The 20,970-nt window shown below is 41.7% G+C and overlaps 1 protein-coding gene across 1 annotated transcript in view; it reads left to right on the top strand.

The window, feature by feature from the left end:
• Positions 1 to 1,340: 1,340 nt before the first annotated feature.
• Positions 1,341 to 20,970, top strand: part of sema6a (sema domain, transmembrane domain (TM), and cytoplasmic domain, (semaphorin) 6A) — a 99,162-nt gene continuing 79,532 nt past the window's right edge. Inside the window, exon 1 of the mRNA XM_053325304.1 lies at positions 1,341 to 1,733. The gene's annotated coding sequence lies outside the window, so the exon portion shown is untranslated. The remainder of the gene's footprint in view (positions 1,734 to 20,970) is intronic.

Here is a 20,970-nt window from a genome sequence, read left to right as displayed (position 1 = left end):
ATTTGCATACGCCTCAACCGCATTTGAACTCCACTCTGTTCACTATAAGATATTTTTGAACACACCACACAAACAGAATCCAGATCCACTTCAGTGAGTGATAAAAGAAGAACAGACTGACTATGCTTTTTCCACCATGTGCACAGCCCTGCGTGACAGTTCAATTGCATGATGGTAAGTGAGTTTTGTTTTCAAAGCAAATTAAATGATAACAGATGAGAAGAGGATTGGCCGGCATGAACATAAAGAACAACAGAGTAGTGTTTGGCATTGGGCCTGCGTAGGTAGCACTGTACTAAGCTTTTACAGTATCAAGACAGCAATGGTGCCTGACAGGCTGCTACTTAAGAGCACAATTACACACACACACACACACACACACACACACACACACACGACTGCTTTCACAGGTGGCCTGTTATTATATAATGATAAGCCTTGATCCTCACACACTGAGCTTTGTCCCTCTTGAGCTCACATATTGTAAAACTATATATGATAGATGTCTACACAGGTGTTTGCACTGTGGTGTAATGTCTGCATGTGTGTGGCTGTGTATCTGAGAGCATGTGCAAGTACTTGTGTTATGTTTGTGTTTTGTGGCAGGCCTGCAATTTTCCATCTGACAAATTGTTGTTGATTTTGGGTTGGTTTAGGGCATGTGGAACATGCACTGACATCAGATTGTAGCCTAAATGTACCATGGATTTAAGCAACAACTTTTTTAACTTTGCTGTACTTTTCAGACTTAACCTGATGGCCCCTCTGATGAGATCAAGGCCAAATGTATAAGGGCCAATTTGCAAAAACCCCAAAGAATTTGTTTTTGTGTGTGCAGGCATGCCAGACTGGGGACCAGGAGAGACCACCAGGGAGGGAAGGGCGGTCCTGGGATTGGAGACAACAGACAAGAGAGGCTTTGAACCTGATCACATTCCGTTTTGCCTCTGTAGAGAGACAAAAAACAACGGACAAGTGTTGCTGCGGGTGGCATAAAGGAGGACCCGCATCTTTATTGTGTCTTCAAAATTACCAGTGACAGTTTGCATGACAGAGAGCCAGCCGACCAACCTGCATGGCTCCATAATGCCAGTTAAACTGAATTTCCAGCCCCACATCTTAACATTTATTTTCTTTTTTTTTTCAGTGTAGAAACTATTAATAGTCCACAGGCTTTCTCCTTCTCCAACGCGCATTCTTATGAAATGCCGCTGCGTAAAAATAGAATTACAGTTGTCCATAACTGGCACCCATTGACACAATAGCTCCCGTTCTGGAGACGTAGCTCCTCCCTATGTATGTGTGAGAGAGAGTGTGTGTGTGTAGCGGGTGGGTGACAGCTGGGCTCGCTGCGCTGCGCTCCAGTCTGGTAAGAAGCTTCATCTCCAAATAGGATGACCGTCGGCTTTTGTGGAAGGGACTGCATTCAGCTCCGTTGCTACTAGTTCTGGGACACCCGGTTGCTTCCGTCCGTTCAGTTTACCTGAGGGGAGTTTAAAAGCAGAATCGTCGTTTTTTCTGTCTCTAGTGTGGATTTCCGATGGATATTCCGATTTGAAGAGGTGTGATTTCGAGCGCGGCATGTAACAAAAAGAAGCGCAAGAGAAAAGTAGCGCTCGTATTGTTGTTTTGAAACGGGCGCCGTCTGAACTGCTTTGAGAACCATATCTCATGGATTACTAATAGACACAGCCGTATAACAACTCCGAGGCATATCCATTCATGAGCTGAAGGTAAGATGTATTTGTTTATGTCAAACTTTAAGTGCGCCTTTAGCCACCACCAGTCTGTCTCCAGCCCCGGAGGCTTGTTTTCTGTACAAGAGCAGGCTGCCGGGCGACAAGTGCACAAGCCTCACAGGGTTACTTTATCAACTTCGGGTGATTACGCGTATTTATAAAGCAATTAGAAAGTTATTGCAAATCACAAAGTACCCGTTTTGAATTCAAATGATAAGCACGATGCTTTCCCCACGAGAATAATATTTGCCGATATAAAGAGACTACAATTCCGTGCGTAATCCCTCTTAGGCTGTTTACTACCCATATGGAATAAATAAGTGTCAGTCTCAGAGGACCTAGGCCTATTGCATATCGGATAAATTGCACAAATTCAAGCCAAACATTATCAGTAGACTATCATACCAGATAGCATAGACTATATGAAAATGTGCTGTGTGTGGGAACTTACAGGACTCAGACCTACTGTTGTCCAAGGGGTCCGCCGTCCAGCGATGTTTAAAAAAAAAAAAAAAAAACCTCAGTCACTCTCAATAGATGATTGGAACTACAGCCACTAAACTACCAGCTGTAGATCTACAATAAAATTGAGAAACTGCACTCATTTTATGCGCCTAATAACATATTCATGCATGATTTCTTATAAAAACGCACCAATACTGTAGTGCTTGCTCCATTATTACAGAGCATGATGGGGTTTTCATTAGCAATTTTTATTCATTTGAAAATTCTGTTGAAAATACAGAATTAGAGCAGTAATTTATATGTAGACAACTTAGGCAGGCAGGCTGTGTTCATAACATTTCTTTCTATTAAATTCTATCTATTAAGGCCTAATCTAAATAGAATTGATGTGGATTAAATGGACATTTTACGTGGAGATACTGTTCTTTTTATTGTTCATACTGTAGGTGAATTACTCTGCTGGCTGTGAGTTTCTCTCTGTTTCTCCGTTTCACACACATATACTTGCTAAGGTCTGAATGGTCACTATTGCTCTGGCCCAAAAGATCAATCAAATATGTGTTACTCTGACTAGTAGACAAAATTACACCGGTCTCAGGAGTGGATTTGCCATTAAATGAAGTGCTGCTGCACATTGTTTCTTTAACAAGCTGGGAGAGGAGATAGAGGCCTCACAAACCACATCCAGCAGCCTTACTGCCAACACCCAGTCACTCCCAATGGTTTTCCTCTCCACTCCTCTCCACTCCTCTCCTCTCCTCTCCTCTCCTCTCCTCTCCCAGTATGAGAGACCCACCCCCCATATGCACTGGTAGAAGCTGAAAAAAAGGATTTGACAACTCTAAATGTGGGTTATAGATTATGAAGCATGCAAGGGTGATGATACAAATGGGTGAATCCAAGGAGTATTGAAAGGCCATAGCAAAATGTGCCTCTTGTCAGCTGATTTTCAGCAGCAGCACATGGTGTTTTGCAAACATAATATCAGCCTTTACAAAAAAAAAAAAGGATTTCATGCCAACTCTGAGATGAAAGGGTGTTGTGTTTCATCGTTTTTTTTCCTTAAATCACTGGAAATATTCTGTACTTGTGCCTATTGTATGTTTTTTTCATCTGTGACCCTATGTTTTTTGCACACAGCATACATGTAATACAGATCTTGAATGTGAAATAGCTTTAACATTTTACCACCACACCTCCTACAACACTTGCCTCAAGGCATTCAAATGCCCTGGAGGCATTTTTTGAGATGTTGTACGGGCTGTTAAATCCCACCACACTGTTTTATAAAGGCTACAACACCACAAAACCAGAGTGTTAATCCTGCTATTAACACTTTATACATTGACATGTTGTGTTGCTGAGACATGAATTACAGCATGATTACCTTTGTGACAGCAGCCTGCCTGTTCTCTTCCCGGAGCGGCAGAATAGAGCAGGGCGACCAGAGTTGTTGCTTGTATTTGGAGCAATGCTCCGTGGAGCGTTTGATCCTCCGATCCCCTAACAATAGCAATGGGGATGGCATTGTGTGTGACTGATGTGAATTTGTCACACTGTATGTGTGTGCATGTGTGTGTGACAGAGAGTAAGAGAGAGACAGAAAAAGATAGGGAAGAGAGTTTGTTATTTACCTTTACCAGTTGAGGACAGATGCAGATGCTGCCTGAATACAGTAGGTCTGAATAATTGATAAATGGCTTTGCTCCAGCTCAAATGAATTGGCCTTCTTTTATAAACAAGGCTGGTCAGCTGCTGTTAACCATTGGTCTTCATTCAGTTAGTGTCAATACCAAGCATTCAATAGTGTGTGTATTTATGCATTATTTATAAAAGCTATGTTTTATTGATGATCGTACTCGGTGTGTGGGCTGGTGGGTTTTTTTTTGAAAGAATTAGAGTGCGAGAAAGCATCAAACCCCTCTCACTCATCTGGATGTGATTTATTGATGCTTAACCCATTTTCCAGATTCCACATCTTTTTAAATTGCCGCCGCTTCAATTTTGCCGCCTTAACGCTGAATGACAAACCCGCTATAATAGGAGACTAGAAAAAAAGAGGATAATCATCAGATTGCGTATGTGTTTTAGCACATTTTGCCATAGAAATACAGGTCAGCATAATCAGAGAAGCTTGTTTATTTTAATGGAACTGTCCATCACAGGTGTTACATGGCACATTTGCTGATTTTAGTTGCACTTCAGTTTCTTTTCGGTAGATACAGATTGAGTGGGTGTCTGTTGTGACTCAAGAGGTATGAAAAAAAGGAAGGTATTCTAACCTGCTGTAACAAATTATACAACCACCCCCTCCCCTCTGTATAAACATTTTTCTATTTAACCTTCTGCTGCTCCATCTCTCATTTTTTTGGTTATGATTTCCCTGACCCTCAGAGGTCAAACTCATTATTTTATCTAAGAAAACATACAGAATGATATTATACAGGATAGGATGAAATGGAGTATGTGTCTAAATTTCCAGGTATCATCCCTGTTTATATATTTGATCTTGTGGAGAGCCAGCACTTTATTTACTCATCACACCCCATCTTTCCTTGTTAAATTGAACGCATCGCCTGCTCTTTATAGGACATGATAAATGATATCCAGTATACTATAGGGACCCTAATGTACCTCACCATGCAGGATGGTCCAGTGTGCTCTATTCACATGTAGCATGGCTCATTGAAAATGTAATCACTTGCTAATCACTTGCTTCAGCATGTTGTTCCATGTCTTTCACTTACACACGCATGCATTCACACACATATGCATGCATAACTTTCTATTTTCCAAGTTTCATTATGTTGTTCTAACTGGCTGCTTTCTCCTACTTAGCCTTAACCCTTCCGGCTGCCTATAAATGACTCTACAGTGCATCCATTAAATTAACCGTCCATGTATTAACCACTCTTCATACTCGTTACATTAGCATAATTGATTGAGCATGTTGTGTATGCCAAGAAAGCCAGAGGCATGAAGGACCAAGCAAAAGGCTTATTTTGGGCTGGGAGCCGCTTGCCAGTGGCAGAATTGGCTGAGTGTCTGTTGGTGTTTTGGCTGTTGGTCCTTGGCAAGGCTTTGTTGTTAGAAATTAAGTGAATTAGAAAGTGATAGCCAGGCCATCTAGGAGAAGACTGTTGATGAACCAAACTTTGCCATACAGTTGCCAAATGAAAATGCATCCACATTTGCAATCGGCTTAAAACATCAGGTTTCTCTTCATGAAAATTTTGTATTTTAAATACTTAATACATGTTGCATTAACATTCTGTAATACCTTTGTCACAGCTGAGTTTGGTTGTCCGTCATTACTTAAATGGAATGGAAAGGAAATGCATTTGCAGGGATAATCCAAAAGCATCAGGGCTTTGTGTGATTGTCGGGGAGAGGGATGAATGGCCGGCCTTGAAAAGAGCCATGTCTTGTACTACAGATCACATGTTGTAAACCGTGATACATAGTGCAAGAATATGATGTCCTAGTTCCAGTCCTGCCACTGTGCTTTTACAGGTGAGCGCAGTCAGCTGTGAGTCATGGAGACAGCAGTCTGTTAAGACTCATTAGGTCCGTCTTGCTCTGTGGTTGTTACTGTGGTCAGTTTGCTTGTTGGCAGCCAAAAAGAAGGTACCTGTCATGTAGATGTTAACCATCAGGAAAACTCTGCCACCTCTTCGTTTGCTTCTAACTCTGGGGGATCGGCCTTTAACGTTTTACTGTGTCTATGTATCTTTCTGCGTGTGTGGTGTGTATATCAGACCCTTTCACATTTTCTGTGTGTATACTACCACAAAGCACTGAGGGTGGCTAATGGTCGAGGGGGGGTTTAAGTGTGTACTCACTGTGTGTACTCTCTCTGCATGTTTGTGTGGCGTTGTTCGAGTGCATCTGTCCCTCCTCCCCAGGCCCCAGCGATTGGCACTGCATCTCTCATCTATTAATCATAGAGAGCGCTTGCTCTCTCATTCCGTTGCCATAGTTTCAGGACCTGAGACAGTGTTGGGGTGCCTGGCTGCCTAGAGAGAGGAGAAGTGAGGGGAAGAGGAGGAGAGAGGAGGAAAGGGAAAAAAATTAAAGGGGAAGAGGTGTGACTATAGAGGAAAGGAAGAATTTGTATAAACACTGGAGTGAAGGGAAGGCGGAACAATTGAAATGGAGCAGAGTAGGAAAGAGGGGAAGTGATTGAAAGAGCAATAGCAGGCTAACACGCCGAGCAAGTCCTCACACCGTGGATGAGTGTGCTTCAAGAACCAAAATGGATTCCATTTTTATCTCAGCAGTGAACCCTCTATCTCCTTCTGTGCGTGCATCTTTTCAATCTCTCTCTCACACACACATGTATATATACTCTGTCTGTCTCTCTGCATTTTCCTTCCTAAAGAGAGCAGAGGAATATTTTCACAGTAGGCATCATCTTGTGAATAGTGTGCTCATGGGACTGGTGCATCACCAGTGTGTTACAGTACATTGAGCGTCTGTTATTTCACCTTGCTTTACAATGGAAAACGCTTCCAGTGAGCTGAGATGGAAGATGGGCCAGGGCCTCCTGTTTCATGCTCAGTTGCATGTTTTGATGGTAAATCATGCTGAATTCATGTGTTATTCAGTGATGGATTACTATAGAAATCATCCTTCATCTCTCTGTATTTATCTCTCTTAGTCTCTTGTTCTTCCTTTTCTTGTCATTTGCATTTAGATTTTCCCTCCTCTGTGCAGAAGGAGTACTTAACATGTACTGTTACTTTCAGGAAAGCTGCTCTTGTTTTGGCTGCAGGCTTTGTAAAGTACCTCCCATATGACCTCATAATCTCATTTGGGTCTTTTAATGGCTAACCATGCACTAACGTGGTGGTTGTATTATCGCCTTGTCTGATCACATCATACCCTGCTTGTGAGCATTTCCGATGGGAGCTTTCAGAGAAAAACAACCGGCAGCACTGTAATCATGAGATTCTCAGTACACACAACCACCTTTCACTCAAATGTGTGAAGACAATTACACATAAACTCACTTGTACACGCACACAAATACACATGTAAGTGCACGCATTTTTGTGGACCAGGGCAATTTCTTTCAAGTCACTAAGAGGGAAGAGGGAATAAAGAAAGCTTGTCATTGTTGCAGTGGTTCACAGTGCCAATGGGCAGAAACCCAAGAATACCTGATTGTAGAGTACACTGTGTAATTCTCCCTTCACCATGTATGGACTTTCTACCGGGGAATTACAGTCAGGGGACAGAAGGACAAAGTAAGAAGTGAGAGGGTGCGTTTGCTCTTTGTGATGATGGCACCAAGGTACTTTTGTGCCTTTGAAGTGATGGAATGGCAGGTGACATCATAGCGGTCACATTCTCAGGTGCAGCAGGTGAATTCATCCAGGTGGGGTAGGGGTAAAGGTGTATGTGTATATGTGTGTCTGAGTGCAAATCTGGCGTTTTAATGCTCCTGAGTATCTTTTGAAAGCTGTGTGTGTGTGTGTGTGTGTGTGTGTGTGTGTGTGTGTGTGTGTGTGTGTGTGTGTCTGTGTCTGTGTGTGTGTGTGTGTGTGTGTGTGTCTGTGTGTGTGTGTGCATCAGCCATCAAAGCAGAAGAAAGCCAGTGTGTAAGGTGATCTGTATGCTCATGGCAGAGCAGCAGTCATACTCTCCCAGAGGCTATAAGCCTCGTTGAATGTGGAACAAGCTGCTTCTTCTTCCAAAGCCACTGTTGGTTTCCACACGTGGGCCAAACGAGGCTAGACAGATTTAGTATATTATCCATGCTTCTGGATTTCCAGAATTCCAAATTATCTGTCAGCATGGATATAGTTTCACATAATATAATATTGATTTTTATCCTGTGATGCAAACATACGAGTTGGGTCTAAAACTGGAAAGACCTACTCAGATCAAACAAGCAATGACTGATATCCTAGACAGCAGGTAATTTGTAACAACCATCCCTAGCTCATCTGACATCCTGACAGATTACTTGTAATTGGCCCTGGGTGAATATAAATTATTTCCAGGTGACTGGTAAATCTTAACAATGACCTGCAGTTTTTATGACATACAAACACAAGACATGATAAGGAAATGCTTTTACATTTAGTCACATGAAGGATCAAAACAATTTAGATACATTCAAGCTCTGGGTATTTCTTGCTAATATCTGGAACCTTATACAACTAACATTATCTTGGTTTATATTCACAGTGACCCTTAAAGCAAATATAAAAATACTAAATTGCATGTGTTCTTCAGAGTTCCCTTCAAACCTTGTTAAGAAATCAGTCCTCTCCTAGTCACAGTGGCTGGCAGACTACAAGTGATTCCCCCGGGGGTCCTCTATTTCAGAATCCAATCAGGCAGAACTCGGAACAATATTACCTCTGTGTGTGTGTGTACATTTATTACATAGTTAATGAACAAATTGCAGCCATGTGGTATGGTCTGGTGGCGTGGAGCTGCTGACAAAAAGAAACACACACACACACACACACACACACACAGATACCACACACTCCTGTCCCCAGCCACCTCGGCACACCATCTCCCCCCTCCCTCTCTTCCACCACAGTACACACACACACACACACATATGCCCAACCACAAGGCCCCCAGTGTTCTTGGCCTGTCTGTCCATCAGCTCATGCGGAGCGCTGGGCTGGGAGTACTTATCATCACTCTGCTGAGTGGAGGCCTCACAAAGGCCCACTCACATCACACACACACACATACACACACACACACACACGCACACACACACACACATACATGCACACAATTCAGTCAGCACAGGGAGACTGCTCAGCAGCCCGGGCTGCTGGACTGATTAAACGTATGGTGTGACAGCAGCCTGAGTTGACACTGGGAGAAAAGCAGACTAGCAGGTAGGTAGACAGGTAATCCCATCTCCTACAGGATACTTTTATATATCTCTAATTTGATTTGCCAAAATATACTTTGGAGAAAACACTGCCTGCAGGAGTCTATGTGAATAGCTGGACACACAAAACACAGGATTTTTTTTACACCAGAGACCAGAGTTCATGTAATATATCTTGCATGTTATTAGGTTGTGAGTGTGAGTTAAACAAGTTAAACTGGCATTAAATGATTTTTTGGCCACCTGGGGGCAGCAGAAACAAGTTCTAAATGCAACACTGACTTATTAAATTTTAAGTTGATAAAGTGAATTTGAATCGAGTGTATCAGTCAGGTGCTAATTATTAGTGAATTAATTGCTATATGTGAACTTGTTCATATGCAAGTGGTCATGTAATCCATTGTTAATTTAGAGGTATGTATTGTCTCATGCTTCATGTCATGTCTTTCTTAACCATAACTAAGTCTTCAAAGTTGTCTAAACATTGACCAAAAGAAGCCTAATAATGCTTCACTTGCCAGGAGAGCATGTTCACATAATATGAACCTTTTGCATTTGCAGTAAGAACAAGTGAAGAACGTAATCCAGGTGGCTTCATTTGTTTGCTATTGCAGATGACTTGTATATGAGAAAGAGGTTAGGAAGGAACCTTTTGGGAGAGTGACAGGCCGAGAAAATGGCTATTAGACAGATAGTGATGAAGATATCCAGTACAAGCAGATAGTTAAGGGTTATGGGTCAAAGAGGAGTGTACAGAGCCAGTGAAGTATCTGGGATATTTAAGCAGACAGGTATAGAGGAAGACAGCCTGTCAGAGAGAGTAATAGAAAGAGGCCAGACAGTTAGCAAGCGAGGCAGGCAGTGAAGCTTTGAGGCACGCAGAGTGAAGAAATGCAACACATCTCCATTTCAAATTGAATTCTTGTGAAAAGAAAAAATATTTCACCTCGCCCCCATCCATCCCTCTTTATTTAGGACAAAAAAGTGTTCTGTATGTGGGCAGGTAATCAGGCAAGCAGGTTGATAGACAGGAAGACAGACAAGCTGTGATGCAGGAAAAGAGAAGTTGTGCCTTGCATGATAATGTATTCATTCATCCTTCACTCTGATAATGTTCGCAGCATGCTTGGCTTGATTCATTCATCACAGTCTACTGGGGGGCTTTTTTATTTGTTTATTATTTGTTAAAAAGCCTCTTTGCTTTTCTAAACCTGTTAAGGTTTTGATTTCTGTGCTGACTGGATTATTCAAGAGGTGATTGCCTCTGGGTTTGTGAAGGTGTGTGAGAGTATGTGCATGTATTTCAGCTAGTGTCTTGTTTGTCTATACATATTTACCCTTGCATAATTGGGTATGTGTATAGACTGAGGATTCTGCAATGAGGCCTATTTTGGTCTCTGAGTAGTTTGTTTTGATTGGGCAGCGCAGCAGCTGCATACTGAAATGCTGAGTCGTTTGATCTGCTCCCATCCTCAACTAATCTGGGACTGTCTCATCTGTTTCACTGATAAGTTATCTGTATTTGTTTCTTGTGGGATTGGTTTAATTTCATCCAAATAACCAACAAATCCTCTGTTTATTGATTGTGGTATTATCCAGCAATTGAACCCTTGATTATTTAATAGGGTTCGGAGTCTGAGGGAGGAGGCATGGCGATGCGCCCGGCTCCTCTGAAGAGTGTTTGATGAGTCAAAACTGCTCAGACATCATTGCAGAGAATTATTCCTTTTTTTTTTTAGGAGATTAATAGAATGCATTTTTATTCGGTATATTGAATCTTGTTTGCAAAAGAACTTGAAGCTGCTGCTCTCGCTGCTCGACAGGTAGGAAGAAAAAACATAAGATGGCCAATTCATTAGTCATCCATTCTTCGGTGCATCCTCCCTATGTTTCTTTTTCCTTTTCCTGTGTTTGTGTTAGAGTAAATGTGAGTTAACAGTGGGTGCATGAGATCTAGTAATGGTAGCTAACCTGGTAACTAGATAGGAACACAGGACAGCAGGTGAGTATATCTAGACTTCCTATCTGTTACTCATTTACATGGTGTTCTGGGTCTCATAAACCAGGAATGTCTCTTTTACAACTTACTAACTAACTAGTTTTAACTGATGTTTTTTACTTGTTTATAAAGTTACATTTAATGTTTATTTACATTTAGAGGTATCATTTAAAAAAAACAATCCTCCTAAGTGGTGGAGCAATATATTTTATTTCCACTTTAGTTATTATACAGAGAAGTATTGCTGTTGTCTGAGTGTTTTCAGAAAGCAAACATATGGCTCTAATACCTGGTCTCCATGTTGAGTTTACACGGCAAAGTTACAGTATGTTACATCACTGCACATGACAACAAAGAGAGGCAGTGGGATGAGTCTTTGGAGATGATGCAGCTCTGACCTAGATAAGATTTGGAGTTTGTGTTGAGTCGATCCTGTGGTGTAGTCCTATTGTTGTCACCCAGTACCTGACTTTGATCCTCATCCCTCCCTTGTGCTGCGCTGGATTTGCGTGTCTGTTGTGTTCAGCCCTGTGAGGAACAGTCATCCAGGGTCGGCCGAATTCCCTCAGGCAGACTGGTTGATTGTTGCAGACTCTATCTAGAACAAACAGGTTTTCATGCAGCCAGTCGATAAGATGGGACATGCTGTAGTGGTCTCACTGGCGCCGCTGCAGTCATTTGTTTCACACATTAACAGGTGAAGGACTTAGTGTGTATGTGTGTGTGTGTGTGTGTGCTCTTGTGTTAGTCAAACTGTGTAAGTGTGGGTGACCCAGACTTTGGTAAATGAACAGTCACAGATAGCACAGGCTACTTGGACAAAGATATTTCATGTCATTACAACACTATGAGGAATGAGAATGTGGTCACGCACTATTGAATTATTTGTGTACATTATTAATGATGCACGTATGAACACACACACGCACACACACACACACACACACACAGGCCCATGCACTTCTTATACACACCTGAATGCCCTGGCATGTACGCACAAATATAAACATGTAAACTCAATAAAGCAAGCAACCGATAAACCTGACATAGCTGAGCAATTAGATTTGAAATACAATCTATTCAATATATTACATAACTGGGATTCTGCTTTCTTACATGCTTCTAGCAGAACATATTGAATATATCATGAAACAGTATATGTGTTGCAGTTTTATATTATGGGATCATTTTAGTACCACTTTCAGACACTTTCAATTTCACAATTGCATTGTGGCAATTCATTTACCGATATTGTTCCCCATTAATGGTTGCCCATTTTTTAATATTTGAATTGTTTTTTTATTCCGCACCATAAGGTATGCTGTATTTGGAGGGCATGCCACTGCAGGGGTTTCAGCTATTTTCATTTCCACTTTAAACCAGCATCTCAGTCTTGTTCAGGGTGATTGTCTGTAAGAAGCAGCCTATATGGCCTCAATTACCTGGGGAGGCTGTATTTCTTACTTCCACCACTTGCATAATAAGGCATGACTTCCTATTTGAGTGTGTTCATTGCCTGTCCCACCCTGGAAGCAGTCAGATAGTTATTCCTTCATCACAGTGATTTCCATGCTTGTAACACTGGGCTAATTACTATACCGCCTAGACTGTGAGTACAGCATCAACTAAATGGAAAGGGTGTACACAGGGGAGATACATTTAATGAATTGATTGTTATTTGGAATCCTCTACGAATGATTGGAGTCAGTCTGAACTAAAAGTGGCACTCTTTTTATCCAAAGCACCTAGGCATGGATGAATCAGTCTAAACATAGCACTGGAGTGAGCAAACTTTGGACAGGTACTAGGATGTAGTGGCAGCAGCTCAGTCAATTAAGGTTAATTCAAAATGAGCAACGTCTCCCATTCTGTTCTGACTGAGTAATTTCTCACCCGCTTTTCATCCTTAATTCCTTGTGCCACTATATTGAGATTGAATAAAGATTGTGGTTGGGGGAGATATCGATTTTAGTGGCAAGAACGTTAGCTGATTCTCAGGAGCTTTTTATAGCCATTAGCAATGGTTATTCATTCCCTGGGATGCATTGTGTTACATTTAAGGTGGGTGTACGAGCGGATGGTGAGATTGTAATCAATAGAAGCATTAATACTGCTTTTGCCCTGTGTGTATTTCCTTTTTCATAAAGAACGACCACTGCCTTCTTCTTTTAGGCAAAACAGCTGTTATCATGAGTTTTGCTCATGGTTCAAATTATTTTAAATGTCATCATCATTTGATGTAGTTATAAGAGTGCAGTAGCAAAACCATAGAGGGGAGGTTAGTCATAGGAACAGCTTGCTGACTACAGTAGGTCTGCCATATGCCTCAAGTAAACAGAGCTAAAAGGAGATATTATTCACAGTGGGATGTAATGAGGAGCTGAATGCAGAGAAAAGGGGGGACCTGACAAGTGAAGAGGCTTTGGTTACCCTTTTAACTGATAGCTATCTCTCAAATGGACAGATAGAGAAGCGCACCTGTATCGCAGCCATTTGTATGAGAAGACAAATAGTGTATTTTATTACCTGGCAGATGATGAAACTTTATCCACGTCTGAGGGTTTTTATGGTGGAGTTTGATGAACAAACACATGAGAGATAACAAGCTTTAGACAGCCTTTTATGGCCGTGTGATGGTTAACTGGAAATTCTAGATCATGTGCCCAAGAATGCACGCACACTCCCATAGGATACAAATACATGCAAGTATGTACACACTAGCTAAGATATATCATAGATATAACCTCTCAATGGCACACATACATCCACAGCCACACAGAAGCATACATTGCCTCAGGGTGAAGACGCGCTATGCTATAGACTGGGTTATGTATGTGCTCCTCTCTGGTATCTACTGTCAGAGTTTTGGGCTGGGCTCTGTGTATCAAGTATCTGTGGGTCTCACATGTGCTGGGAGTCAGATGACTTTGTGGTCAAATGAAGATCTGATCCGTGAGAAGCTTCATTCTCTGACTCAAGTTTTCTTTCTTTTGTCGGCATCAGATGCCTGCTGGAGAGTACAATTTAATGATGAAAGAAGGTTAGCCAAACTATATGAACTAGAGCTGAAACTATTGATGGATTAATCACATTTCTGTTTCATAATAAATTATCAAACCAGAATGCAGAATTTGTCAGTTCCTTCTCAATTTTGAGGGTGTGATGTTTTTCTTGTATAATACTTAATTGAGTATATTTGGCTTTTGGACTGTTGGTCTTATAAAACAAGCACTTTAAATATGTCACCTTGAGTTCTAGATAATTATAGTGGCCATTTTTACTCACCTCTGATGTTTCATAGACAAAATGATAATGATAATGATAAGCCAATTAAATTGCAGATTGATCTGTAATGACAGTAATTAGTTGCAGCCCTATTATGGACCCTATACCACTAATGCAATATACAGGTGGGAGATATTGTTCAAGTATACTGTGACATGACAGAAATTTGTCAACTATCAGGCACTCTGTTACACCATTTATACTGAAATAACTTTCTCTCCAGCATCTCTGATGTTAGATGTTGGGAATATTAGAATCACAGGATTCTTTCCATTGCTGTGATGAAAAACTTAATTTTATTGGCTTAGCCAAAAAGAAAGTGCTTACTTATCATATAAACGATTTCTAAATTGAATTGCATAAATTCAATATTATAATACATAACCATTGACGGCTGTGATAGACAGTTTTATCCATGTTGCCCACCTCTAGTGCAATTGTGGTATCTTAAATTTAATCAATCTAATGTTGTTGTCGCAGTGAGATTGGTAAACCTTGCAGATTTAACACAAACAGTAAATTGTTCTGGCTGATGGTTTCTGGCACCATCATTCCCCACAACTCAACTGGGAGTAGTAAAACAAGGTACGATACAATATTGCTGCATAATTTAACACTTTGTTACACCATCTGCTCTTTCCAATTTCTTTCAATTACAATATGCTCGTGAATTTCAAAATCAAAGTGTGGCCAAACTAAGAACACAGACTGACCGTTTCCTCTACTATGAATTTTGGCAGCGTGTTGAATGTTACACTTCTCCACTCTTTGTGATGTCAAAGTGAGTGTAGGTAGATTTGTTTACAGGGTGTATTCTGTGCTTCCTGCATTTAAAACACACTAAAGATCATATTTTTCATGTTTAAACAGAAAAGAACATGATTCCACTGAGTGTTGTTGAGTGTTCAATCCTAACCTATCTGGCTGCATTTCCGCCCACCCACCCTGCAGGCTGAGGATGTAAGCTATAGTGGTCGATCACAAAGAGCCATTCAACAAAACTTCCTCCTCCAAACAGATCAAATGTATAGATAAGACAAACAAACTCATGTTGGGTCCCCGACAAAATCATTTGATATTTCCCATCTCTGTTTCAGTCGATATAGTAGTTCTTTTGAACGTGGCAGATGACTGTTCTCTCAGCCTTTAACATATAGAGAACCAGAGAAAAGTACCTGGTGCCAAGAAAAGGTGATCTACTTGCCTGCAGGCTGTGAATTCCTGTTTTGTCTCCATGGGATATATTATTTACATTTATTGTGTAGTTTTGTACAAAAACTGATTTTTTTACCCGGGTAAGACAATAGCAAAATAAGGTGACAGGTAATAAACAATTATTACAGTTAAAGCTGTGCTGCATTTGCATTTCAGTCCCCAGAGAGAAACAGAGAGATGACAACTCATCCTGAAACACCAGCTTCATTCAATTTCTGTTGATTGTCTTTTATTGTTTTTTTGTCTGTTGCTGTTCCTCTTTGTCTCTATATTAGCTCAAACTAATTACCTAGACCTTTTTTTATTTACCCTGTGCAAACCTGTTGTAAAAACCGCATCAATTCCTGTGCATTACAGTTTCCCTTGTTCCCTTCCTTCTTAAAGATTTCAGCTGTTGACATATGGTAAGACTTAGAGTGTATCTGTGGGGAGTAGGTGAATGAGGGGAAGAGAAGAGAGAAATACAGTAGATCTGCCTTTGGTGGAGGTTGGCCTCTCAAGTGCACAGTATGGGTGCTTGTAGTTGAAAGTGTGCACATGTTTTGTGTGTGCACATCAAAATTTTTGTTTCATGTATATTCTCTGTGCTTATGCCCACCCCGCTGCGAGCTCGTGTATACTTAGGTGTGCACAACTGAGCATCTTCGCTTCTCTGTCGACCCCCTATAAAGTAATTATTGCAGAGCTGGGAAAGCCAAGCAGACCAGACCACAGCAGAGGCGAAGCAGGGTAGACAACCTGCACACAGACCTTTCTTTATATTCCATTAATAACACAGTTCTACGAAGGGCAGCCTGAGGCCAGCGAAGGTCTGTCAAGGTAGTTCATTGTGCAGTAGGAAGTGAGTTGTTCATATGGTAATAGCTGTTGAAGCGGATTTCTTCAAAGGCCGTTTGTTTTAGTGAAAGTTGTAGTCACTCATTGAGGGAGACTGGATGGAATGTGACAGGGTGCACTGCTGTTTAGTTACTGTAGCTTAACTGACCCTGAGAAAGGCAAGCGGAGGAGGGAGAAGGAGGGTGGGAGGAGGAGGGTTAGTGCAGAAAAGAACAGAGACAGAGAAGAGGAGGAAGGAGTAGAAAAGACAGAACAGTGGGGGGCAAAAAACTGAAAAGAAGAAATTGATAGAGACGGAGGAAAAGGGAGGACGCTTCATTATGGCAGATGCAGCTCTCCGCTTGAATCTGTTTATCTGTTTAGTCCACAGAAAAAGTCTTATTGGTGAATGCACTGCACAATGAGATGTATTCCTTTAAAGTCCATTGTACTAATGAGCCAACTTGTCCAGAATCATTATCATTCTAATTATTTACTTCATTTTTATTTGTGACTCAATTTATGGTTATGCTATTTATTGCATGCTGATTTGCTGTTTTATTTTCTGGGTCAGAGAAAAGCTGAGTCTTTTCTTTTCTCATTAAGCTACATTAAGACAACAGTCAGACATGTTTTGGCTCTGCTGGGGAAGATTTTTGAAAGGTTTCAGAAAATGTTGCTGACTTGGCATAATTGATTTTTACATATTGTATGTGTTGGTCTCCAAATGACTTGTGTACTGCCAAATGTTTAAAAAAACTAACCAACCTAGTAACCTGAACAAACATTTTTCTAGCACATAGCTCATTTTTTGTTATTAATGAGTCATTACAGGGTAATAATGTACCCACTGAGCTCATTTAATCTTATCTTTATGTGTACTCAGGCTCAGCTGCACCAGGATTTGTTCCTTCGGAAGAGGAGACTTTGATAATGCGTTGTTTATCTAAGCTTTCATATTTAATGTCAAGTTGTGTCTTCTAAAGAACACATAGGGTTATGTTGACAGGCACACTGTCTATGTGTGTGTGTGTGTGTGTGTGTGTGTGTGTGTGTGTCATCTGTTGAGGAAGTACATTGCACATGGCTGATATCTTAATATGCAAACCACTGGCTGCTAACTCATGCCTTACATACACTTGAGGATTATTTGGCTGGGAAACACACCTGTATAAATCTAACAAAAAAAAGTTTTTACCACCATCACATCACCACTGTGTGTGTGTGTGTGTGTGTGTGCTTGTGTGCTCGTGTGTATGTGAGTTGGAGTTGACTGTCAACCTTTCCTCTGAGGCCATTACTAGGCAGGCTAGTCTGACAGATGATGGATGGTGACTAAAAATCACCACACACACACACACACACACACACAAACCAGTTGTGTGTGGGCTGCATCACCACCTTACACCTTGATCTTTCCCTCAAACCCAAGCAAGGCCACAGACAGGCTGAGTCAGACAGTCAACTCTGTCCCATTTTTCTATCTCCTCAGTATGAAATCTCTTTCCTGTCTCCAGTCTACCCAGAGGTCACGATCTAATCAAAAGTGTAGAGACATCCACAGACCTTGGTCAGACTCCACATTATTTGGGTTAAAGCCAAGCTGCAATCGGTGAAGCTATTTTAAGGCACCGACTGCTGCTTGCCCTGTACTTCCTATATCTCTCAGTGGGAACACAGAGTCATTGATCCATTGCCTCGCAGTGCTCCTGCACCCCCACCTCCTCTCAGTGAGAACCCACAAAGCATCTCTAACCAGCAGCTTTCACCTTCTGATGGCATACCAGCTATACTGTGAGGAAATGTCAGTGTGAAAAGAAAACCATTAGAAAACGCTTTAAGTCACAGCACCAGCTTTACATCACAACACTCTGAATCTCTTGAAAGGAGTTCCTGCTTACTGTTTGGTTGACAGAGGCTCTGAATTGTAGTCCATAAATTATAGACCTCTGGACCCTTGGCCTTAGCAGTGTTTGGGAATAGAAAAGTATTCCTCAGGTATGTGAACTGAAACAAAGATAAAATGGTTCCCGACTCTCCAGCCAAGCATTAAATAGTCTGGCTGAGCACTACTGCTGAAGCTGATGAAAGCATGTGCCTCTCTTTGAGGCTAGATATTTTTCTGTTTCTGTTTTTCTGTATTGCTGCTGTTAAGAGGGAGAGTATTTATCTATTTTTTTAATATAATGATTTTTTGGAGTGGATCATTTAACTGAAGAGCGACTACGCACATTTCCTGTATTAGATAACCCTCTGCAGTGTTTCTGTGGAAAATACTCAGTGAAATTACGGATTACTTCATATGTTTAAGGAAAGGTTTGGCACAGTAACATGATCTATAAATTATGCTATAATGTCTCACTTTGGGTTATTTTCTACAATTTTGAAAAAGATATGAGGTCATTGTGCAAACCTGTTCACCTGTTCTGGCTTGTCGGCTTGTCAGGACACAGTTCATTGACATTGGAGAGGAGGGTTAGTAGCAGGAGAAAGGATAGCTGGAGAAAACTCACGTCCACAACCCCCCCCCTCGTCTGACTCATTCTCTCTCTGTTCCTCTCTTCTGTTCGTTATGTTCTCTAAGCTCTCAGTCAATGCTTGGTCCAGAAGAGGTGAGAGGAGAAATTGTCACGTTTAATCCTGGAATATGTGTATTTGTGTATTAATGTGTATTAGTGTTCTTAGCGAGGGTTAGTGCCAGACTGTGTGTGCAGCTTGCTTGCCTAATCTTTATAAAAAGTCAATACAATGTAACTGTTTTTCCAAGAGACGAGAAGACTTGATTGATGTTTGAATGGTAGATGAATAGATGAAAGTTGTAGCCCAAGTAATTCTTTGTTGAGTCTGAGTTGCGATGTAATGACTTCGGTTAGCTTTGACTCATGAAAGCGTTTACCCAAACTACAGGCACAGAGAAATGTTGCCTTTTTTGTTCACCCTCATATTGAAATGAATATCATCAGATGGCTTTCAAAAGCCCTCAAAAGCTAATCCGGTGCCAATAAGCAGTGGGGGAGGGGCTCGCTCAAGTCATAATGCAACTATTGAGACATCTCGTCACTGTGACATGTGTTTTGGTTCACCAGCAATTGCGACTGCTCATTCAAAGTTCCCCCTGCGTCTAGTCAATCACCACTTTAGTTTACATAGCCTGTCCCCCTGTCTGAGGTTCCTGCTGCAGACTCTCCTGCTATGTCTTTGTTTGTTTTGGTAATGGATTCCAAGTTGCTATTGTTGCTTATGTCACTTGGTGATTGATGGGAAAAATTCACCTTCTCTTAACCCCCCACCTCACCCTCCTTCTCCTCCTAAAGCCATCCTTGTGTGCCTTCCAGGATGAACACACATTGAGAAGAACAAGTTCCATCCTATTCTCCTGACAAAGTGACTCACTGGCATCCGGAAGCTCGCTCTTTTTGGACCAGTGGGCTGTGCCTTTAAATCATGAAGGAGACCTTTCTGAAAACAAGGTTGAATCTGTGTGGCTCTGACAGTGCAGTCTACCAAAGGGCAGGCTGAGATTATATGCGTGGACGGTTCGGGGGTCCCTCTATTCATCGGCCATGTCACCCCATGGGGGAGGACTAATTGGTGGCCCCAAGGAGCCCCCTGTTTTGTCCCCGTTGCTCACAAAGGCAACGGGGTGCAGTAGCGTAGAGGATGGGGGTGGAGGGAAGCAGCAGTGGGGATGGAGAGATGAGCAGGTTTCCCATAGAATAGTTGGCTGGGATGAACTGGAGGGGGGCCTTGCCACTGGGTTGCAAGGGGACACGACAAACTCACTCACTCACTCACTCACTCATTCATTCACTCACACACATACACACATATAGACACACTCAGTGGGGGACTCTGGTGCCAGTTGCTGGCCTCCTCCTCTACAAATGATCCAAGACTGACCCACATAGTCAGCCATGTGTGAGGCTTCCCTTTATCCCACAGCCCAGTTGAAACATTGAGTTATGGGTGTTCTCTGGTGCTCCCTGCCTTCTCGGCTGGGACCGCACTGGGGCCCCATGTGGGCTGACATTGTTCGCACCGACCCAAGGACAATGAAGCTGTTGGCTGGGCCGAGAGAGAGAGGGAGGGGAGAGGGGGAAAAGATGGGTGGAAAAAAAAAGAGAGAGACAGAGAGAAAGAGATTGAGATGGACAGAGTGAATAATTGAGACAGGAAGGGAATGGATGAGTGGTAAAGACAGAGAGATGGGAGGTATAGAAAGTATTTGTGTGGTAAAAGAGACAGAGCGAGATTGCATCTATGATAACACAGGAGGAAGAGATAAGAAACTTTGATGACAGAAGTGAAAGGAGAGAGAAAGATAGGTATGAGAGATAGAAAGACAGTAAGACAGATGGTGAAATAGAAAGACAGAGCCAGTATGAGAAAGTATTGATTGCAGTGTGTGCTGGGTGTCTTCAGCTGTCGTAGCTAGATCCAGAGCCAGGTCGTTAGTGTCTGCGAAGCATGGAGCCATGGACATTAGTGGCTCTTTAACAAACTCTGTATTGATTGGGACTTAAAGGAAGACTTACATGTATACCGAGGGATAATGTCCTATATGTGTAATTAGTGCCATTTTT

Source organism: Scomber japonicus, chromosome 9 (genome assembly GCF_027409825.1).
Source record: "Scomber japonicus isolate fScoJap1 chromosome 9, fScoJap1.pri, whole genome shotgun sequence".
NCBI lineage: Eukaryota > Metazoa > Chordata > Actinopteri > Scombriformes > Scombridae > Scomber > Scomber japonicus.
Note: the sequence above shows the minus strand (reverse complement) of the source record. Positions and strands in the feature narration are given on the sequence as shown.